This window comes from Erigeron canadensis, chromosome 4 (genome assembly GCF_010389155.1).
Source record: "Erigeron canadensis isolate Cc75 chromosome 4, C_canadensis_v1, whole genome shotgun sequence".
Lineage (NCBI taxonomy): Eukaryota > Viridiplantae > Streptophyta > Magnoliopsida > Asterales > Asteraceae > Erigeron > Erigeron canadensis.
This window is the reverse complement of record NC_057764.1, coordinates 10,817,816-10,824,181: the sequence shown is the minus strand read 5'-3', so window position 1 is coordinate 10,824,181 and position 6,366 is coordinate 10,817,816.

Here is a 6,366-nt window from a genome sequence, read left to right as displayed (position 1 = left end):
AAAGGGGGTCTAGTGTAAATTGTATAAGAAGTATATAAAGCCCCTCTATAGCTTTGAATTGTAACTTTGATCACATTTCATGCTATCTAATCTTTCTACTCTCTCACTTTCTCTGTCGACACATACACACACTAACACACACACAAACTCCATAAACACACACTAAAACACATAGTAAAGCTCAATTATATACATTACAAAATAAAACAAAGATGATTAAGTGAGATAGACATAAGTAATTATGTTAACCAAACTATATATTGATATCACAAATGCTAATTCGTGCTAAAATTGGTTACACATCAAATGATGAATAAGGATAATATAACCTAATATGGCATTTCTGTATGATAACCTAATATATCAAATGAAACCACAAATGAAGCCAAGTTACCAAAAATCTAACAACTTATAACTACGCATGTAATGAAAGTAACCTTTTACACAATCAATCTCTACAACCAAAACGATGCGAATGTTAGCAATATACTTGGATCCCACAATTTATAGCAACATAATGAAAGTGGCATTTCTAAGTGATGGCTTAAGGTAGGAACTTATGTATATTAGTCCTCTCGTAGGGATAGGCTTGGCTTTGATATACGAATGAGGAGCATAAGGAATATATGATCAAGGAAGCTATAGATGGGAAGTACCCATTTTGGATATATGAATATAATGCGTGGCATATCAAGGTGAGTCATAGCCCCCTTTCAAACTCTTTTATGTGTTTTTATTTTCGGGGTGAAAAGCATGATAACTAAAATTGCTTTCTATATATGAAATGATTCCTTGAAAGAATGCTTACGATATATATATATATATATATTGTATGTTCAATGTGATATGTGTTATATGATGAGCTTGAGTACTGTCAAACTGTTTCACCTCGGTACACTACTATTAACTCTTTGAGAGGCCTGTAGTTTGAGAGTTGTGCAACTAGGATTTGTCCCCTCGCCCACTAAAATAGGTAGCGTTGGGATGTTTGGTTTGCCTTTGTGGCGACTTCCATTTCCAGTCCGACCTCGCGGTGCTCTAACTACTATACCAGTGGTCATTTCCATACCACGCCCTTCTTATATTATTTGGTCGTCTCCATGGCACGACCTTTCATTATTATTGCACGTGATTGACGGAATGTGCTTCTCATTATTATTTATTTAGGACATAACCGGTCTTAGTAGTGGCTCAAGCATTTACTCATCAAAGTTATGTAAATTATGCCCTTATTGGCTAAATGAAATTGATATTAATATTGTTGATAATTGGAAATTGTTTGAATATACGGTTTGGGCATTGGACCCTATATGGAAATCTTGAAAGTTGTTGAAATCGGCAATATCGAACAATTGATAACCGAATGATTTTGGTATGATAAATGATTAATCGATTTATATATTTTTCTCTCATGATGATTTTGACAAATGAGAACTTTATAAGTTACCATGGATTTTTCCAAGTCTTGAAATGAGTTTTGGTATTTGGAAAACTTGATATTTGGAGATGAGAATTTTGTCGGTCATATAGTTTGGGTATTTCGAAATGTAACAATAATAAGTTTTCCAAGTGTTAAAAATGGATACGTACAAAGATTTATATAAAAACCTATGCACTCACCAACTACGTTTTCGTAGTCGACACTTTTTCTTCATGCTTTTCAGGAAATTAGCATAAGCTTTGAGGATTTATATGCTTCATGATTATTTACATTGCACTTGGGAGTCAAAGATCAAACCTTGTGATGGGAAATGGAATCCGCCTTGATCATTGTAGTATACTATTTCATGTGCTTGTTATTTGTTTCGTGGACTTAATATCCAAGTGCAGTAGACGTATTGTACTTGGGGATTGGTTCACATGCTTGAACATTTGTAAAATTATTTTATCAAATAAAGCTATGGTGAATGTTATTTATAATCCTTTGTTTTGAATGCTCGATTTTCTATGCATCTCATTATTCCGCCTTAGTTGGGGTGTTACAAGATGCTCCTGATCAGCCAGAGCCATATAACAACAATCTCTTTCCTCTTCATCATCAACTGATGAGTCATCCGAGGGAAGCCACTTCTCTTCAGCAACTATGCATTGATTTTCATCATTTTCTGCAGACATGAGAGCAATTTGAGCCTTAAGCTTTTTGTATTTTAACTTGTAGCTATCATCAGGCTTGTTATAAGAACTAGATGGACCAGACTGGATACAAACTGATTGGACTTGCACTCCTTCATGAAATGACCTTTTCTGCCACACTTAAAGCATGTCAGATTAGCCTTGTCAGTAGAGGAACTGGGTGCATGTTGTCCAGTGGGTCTGTTGGCTCTTGCTTTAAAACGGTTGAACGTTTTTGCAATCATTGCCATCAGATCATCACTATCAGTTTCATCACAGTCATGAGAAATATTATTAGTGACTCCAGATTCCATTAATTCAGACATCATGTTCTTCATAGAAAATACATTCTCAGAAGACATTAATGCCGCACATGGTGGTTTAGTAAGACTAACCACAAGGGAACTACTAGAAACATGATTAATAGCATCTTTTTCAGTCTCAATTCTCTGGGCTTGATTTTCTTCAGTGAATCTGAAGGCTCCATACAATGTTGACAAAGTATGAGAATGCAAGGTTTTGCCTTATCTCAAGACCACAATCATATGAGACCATTTTGAAGGAAGAATATCACAAAATTTCTCCAAAAGTATATCCTTGTCTTTTTCTACTCCAGTCCTCTTAACTAGTTTATGATGCTCATAAACCTGGTGTAAGTACCACTTAGGGATTCATTAGGAAGAGCAAAAAATGACTCATACTTCTTGTTCAAGGAGACTTTTCTGGTAACAATAGTGTCACCACCACCTTCATACTGGTTTACTAGTTCATCCCACATGCTTTTAGCACTAGGATAAAGAACTAGTGTGGGAATAAGAGATTCAGGAACATCCCCGAGGATCATATTTTTTAAAACAGTATCAATATTAACAAGTCTTTTATCATTTTCAGACCAATGTTCCTCTCTCTTTTCCCTTCTAGATCTTGCTCCAAGAGAGTCAAGAAGTAGATTGAGAAGACTTCTAGGAATATTGGGTCCTTCATTTAAATATTTTATCATATTCCTCTCAATTCTTGTAATATGTAAAATCATCCTAGCTTTCCATGTCCCAAATTCGTCACCATTTCCACTAATTTTGGGAACGGGAGTGTTTGAGTAATGCACATGCACATGTGGAGAAGCAGGAATAGGAGGTGGTGGTGGGGGATTGTTGTTAATAGGTAGTTCATTAGTTTCATTAAAAATAGGAGGAGGTTCAACATTTAAAGGGTTTCCTTGTGTATTCTCTGGGTTGACCATCAAGAAAAAGCATATCAAGACAAGTATATTAGCCTTCTGCTCTGATACCAATTGTAAAGTCCCTCACTTGATGGTTTAACCCACAAGTGTAGAATAACAAGGTCAAGTATGCACTAGATTAGACTAGTATTGCTTATAATATAAATGCAAGTATATAAATAAAGCAATAAATAAGTAAACAAGTATGTAAATGGTTGAACACAAATGTAATTTTCAAGTGTATTTTATTTATTGATGTTAAATAAAATACAAGGTTGTTGCGGAACCAAGATATTACAAAGTAAGTATCTAAACAACCTTATGAACTACAAGTGATCTATATTTGCTAAATAAACTCCTTGATCGAAATACTTAAAGTTGTGAAGTATAACTGTTAAGATCGAGAGTATTTAGGCAAACACACCAAATTGCAAAAGTGATTTGGACGAGGGAAATGACTTGGTATTTATAGGCAAAAAGAATAATATAAAATTTCTTTTGTCGTACAAATATGGTTACATGCATTTAAGGAAACAACTTTAATTCCTTAAATGCATTGGTTAAATTACAAGAATAAAGTCACTTGATAGTGACTTGTCATCTATTTAACCAACCACCTTTGCACGTGTGTAAGGCTTTTAACAAAGGACAATTGAGTTGTTCGGATAAAAGCGTGTAAAGGCATAAAGTCAAATCCTCGTAATCAGTGTTCAGACTTGTAAGTACTAGAATACTGACAAGGACTCGAGTCAGGAAATCTGGTAAAACTGCCAGCGGGCTCCGCCATTTGTTAGTCTTCTTTCTTCAGACTTCAGTCTTCGATTTTAGTGAGAATATTCTTCAGTGGAGAGATCTTGACTGGAGTGAAGTCCAGTGAACCAATCTGATGGAATTCAGATTCCTGTAATAGTAAAGCGTTCACTGGCCTTCTCATAATTTCTAGACAAATCTTCAGAGGGCTCCAGTAGTCTTGTCTGGAGCGAGTCCAGTAAATTTGGACCTAACACGGATTCTCATAATCATTTATTTTTGAATGCCCTTATTCTACACGAGTTTAACAAGGCTCAATTTTTGAATCATTCAGTCTGTTGGGATGACAATATTTTGGAGGTCCTTACTTTTGCGCATAAAGGTTCGATTAAGAGTGTTGTCAAAAAGCTTGTTCTTACTGTTTCAGTGTACTTTATTTGGAAGGAAGGAAACTCGAGACTTTTCACTTAAAAGAAGAAATCACCTTATGAGTTAGCTACTTTGATCATTCACACGGTTCGCTTGAAGGTGTTTACCTTTCGCTTCAAGAAGTCTAGACAATTAGACGAGTTAAAGATAACTTGGGATTTACCTTCTTATTTCACTCATGTTTGATAATCTTTGTATTTATTTGTAATTTTATAGGCATAGGGAGTTTTTGGTTTTACTTGGATTTTGCATTATGTGTATGAGTTGTAAAGTCAGTCTAGTAACCAACTAGATTGTCTATTTTTCATTGATATTTAATATATAACCAGGGGTGATAGTTTTTTAATCAAAAAAAATGTAATCAAACAATATTAAATCAATAAGAATTGAACAAGAGGAGCTAGACATTCTTCCTTCACACTTTGAAACAATAAAACAAAACATTTTAGCACTTATCCCTATGATAAAAACTCGACAAGAAGAAAAATATCCTTCTACATTTTCTTTTAGGATAATAACTTATGAATGCAATGAACTATTTCAAAATGTTTATATTATGTAATGATCTATTCGGATGTCTATGTAATGTAATGAACTCGTTATTATGTTTACTTAATGTAACGGGTGTTTAGTTAATGTAACGGGTGACCTGCTAAAGAGGTAATCAGTTATATTTTTAATAAAAAATGATGTGGCTTGATGACTCATTAATGCTATGCATACATGGTTGATGAGTCACTAATCAGTTATATTTTTAATAAAAAATGATGTGGCTTGATGACTCATTAATGCTATGCATACATGGTTGATGAGTCACTAATTTATGAACAAATGCTGCTGATTCATCCTTACAATCTCCATTTTCTATTTTATTTTTAGATAACCTATTCTCATATCCATCTCCATAATCAAAACCTGTGACTAACACAAACTCCAAACACAAACATCTCTTATCGTCATACTGCATCTCTACATCTATATCTGTATTTAAGTCGTTCAAAAAAAAAAATTCTGTATTTATAGTAGCCGTGGTTTCCAGATCTATATCTATATTAATATTCTTTTCCGTGGGAAGTGAAAATCAGATAGGATTGATAGCAAGGTAATTTATAGAAGGCATGAACATATTTGATATATGAATATGGGTGATTAAGAAAAAAAAAAAAAAAAAAACAGAGCTTTAATCTTCTTTGACAATGTTGGAGATTTTAAGATATGGGTTTTTGTTCTTTTATATGATTGTTTTGGATCAAGATCAAGTTTTGTAAATACCCACCTATGATTGACATACTGGTTGTGCTCTTGAGATAAACTTATTTGATTTTTGCATTAAATTGTATGGAAGAACCCTTGTCTTGTTGGAGTACATGTTGTAGCTGTTTTCAAGCCCAGCTTGTTAGCAGATTTGAAAGCCTATCTTATAGTTAAGTGGGTTTTACAATAGTGTAGTATGGGTAGATGAGTGTTTAGGTTTTTGGAAAAGATGAGTACTTTGTCTAGATTTATTTTTCTTGGTAGTATGAACAATTGAACATGAACTAGTTATAAATTTTTAGTGTTACAATCGGTGTAAAATTGAGTTTGAATGCATTGATGTGGATCTAAAATCCACAAGCAAAAACGAGTAAGCCTTTTAGACATGATAAAAGTGCCTTATCATCACGAAAATATTTGAGTCACCGGAAGTTGGTCGGCAGTTAGCCAAGGAAGATGACCATAGATTGGTAAGTCTAGAGATTGGTAATTCTATTTAATGTAATGAACTATTACATAATATCTATCGTATGTAATATACGTGACATTTGACCTGGGCATCAACTTGATTCACGTAGGTGGTTACTATGTAAGTTACATTA